This window comes from Geospiza fortis, unplaced genomic scaffold (assembly GCF_000277835.1).
Source record: "Geospiza fortis unplaced genomic scaffold, GeoFor_1.0 C13657848, whole genome shotgun sequence".
Taxonomy (NCBI): domain Eukaryota; kingdom Metazoa; phylum Chordata; class Aves; order Passeriformes; family Thraupidae; genus Geospiza; species Geospiza fortis.
The window spans coordinates 1-1,891 of NW_005058444.1; the positions used below are offsets into that span (position 1 = coordinate 1).

Below are 1,891 nucleotides of genomic sequence, written 5' to 3' on the forward strand. Positions count from 1 at the left end.
TGCAATGTACAGTTCTGATCTGTGGCATCTGAGAAAAGCACCTGTTTGGATGATTCTGATGTGAAACTGGGATGGGTTAGGAGAACATCCATGTCACCACTTGACTCTGCACCTAGGCAAGAAAGAAGCCAAGAAAAATCCTTCTGTGTGTGGCAAAGTGTACTAATGTTGCTGAACATACATCTTACCTCTTCTCATAAACATGGTTTTCTAGCAGGGAATGGTCACTATTAGAGATACTAGCAAACCAAAAAAATAATCTTAAAGTAAAAGAATCTTTTATATATAAGTATATATAAGTTTATATTCTCCATACATTAGAAAATATGCAATAATTTCTTGCTCTATAGCAATGAAGCACAGATGCTGTTAATGTAAAAACAAAGCAAACAATTCACATCACAAGACATTACTCTTTACAGGGGAAGGACAGAGAAGCAAGGATTTATTCTGATGTCTCATCACTGAAATAGCCAGACAAGACAATACTAACAGGAAAAGCCAGGTTCAACATACAGAGTCAGGTCTGTCAAGAACAACATACAGAGTAACTTGTCTTGCCTGTTATCCCAAAATAAAGAAAACAAGATCACAGAGCACCAACCTCGCCTAAAACTGCCACAGACTGTAGCAATATAGTTTGGGTCCAGTTTCTTTATCTCTTCAAGCACAATTTCCTATGTAAAAAGGAAAGAAATGTGTTTAGAGGTGGCCAGTCATTCACTGGCCATCAGTACATCACATTCTTAACAATGAGATTTTTTTACCTGCATTTGCAGCATTTCTTCCCTCGGGATTCTTTTCTCAAAATCTTCAAAGTATCTGTAAATATGAAAATAGAAGTATCTGAAAGAGTGGTAGGGGCAGCATCTTAAAATTTTAGTTAATTAAATGTATATTAGAGGAAAGAATACTAATTTACACTACTGTCACATCACAAAAAGCTCCTGACTCATCAAACATCTTAGAAATCTTGCAAGGTGACTAAAAACTCACAACTGTGAATTTGACAATGCTCAGGACACAGTTTCCTATTTCCACTGTACACAAGGAGCTGCTGTGAGGTGGGACAAGTATTGCCATATAACCAATTGCTTAATGCTTACATAGCCCTCTGAAAATACAAAATGTTCCTGACAAGACTCAGCCCCACTAGAGCAGGAGGAACAGGTCCCCCAGCCAGGGTCAGAGCTGACCTATGTTGGAAATAGCTGATGGAAGGAAGTTGGAAGAAGGAAGTTGGAAGGAATGGATGCTTGCAACTCAAATACAGCTCCAGATATATTTGCCTTCCACTGTAAAACTCAAATTGTCAACAAGCTGCTTGAGTGTGGATAAAAAGAGGGCAAGTGAAAAACCATTTGGCTTTATTTGGTTCACTTGCAGCTTCTGACAAACACAGCTAGAGTTCTTCCAAAACTACCACAGCAAAGAGACACTCAACAAACAGCACTGAAGCTGATGAATACTGGGACAAACACATTCTGCACAGCACTCTCAAGTTCAGACATGCAAAGGTTACTTTGTTCACAGCACATAAAAAACCAGCCTGGGCAACTCCTATGCAGATTGTGAAGAAACAATTCCACAACCTGGCTAAAGTGATTGATTCTCCATGAGCTAACTGAGCAAGTCACTTGATATTAACTTCCCTCTGAATGGACACCAAGCCTTCCATCCCCAATGAAACAAAAGCTCTAAAAAACTGCTGAAAGGCATGTAGAGCACAAAGAGAACCTTTCTCAGCCTGTGTAACCTTACATTACATCCTGATGTCTGGAGGAGTCATTAGAAACACCAAGCACTTGTACCCAAGAAAGCTTACTTCAACCCAATTCGCTGGTGATGGGTCAGCTTGTGCTCAATTTTTCTTAGATCTACAAAAAAAAAA

General features: G+C 39.1%; 1 long non-coding RNA gene across 3 annotated transcripts; it reads right to left on the bottom strand.

Moving 5' to 3' along the window:
- Positions 1-21: 21 nt before the first annotated feature.
- On the bottom strand, positions 22-1,885 carry LOC115949406. Of its 3 annotated transcripts, none has more exons than XR_004082879.1 (4): positions 1,826-1,885; positions 768-822; positions 605-677; positions 22-112 (listed from the first exon to the last, which is right to left on the bottom strand). It is a non-coding gene; the product is annotated as an uncharacterized LOC115949406 (long non-coding RNA). The 3 variants fall into 3 exon arrangements; XR_004082881.1 differs by having other exon boundaries at positions 1,762-1,861; XR_004082880.1 differs by having other exon boundaries at positions 1,812-1,853.
- Positions 1,886-1,891: the final 6 nt, after the last annotated feature.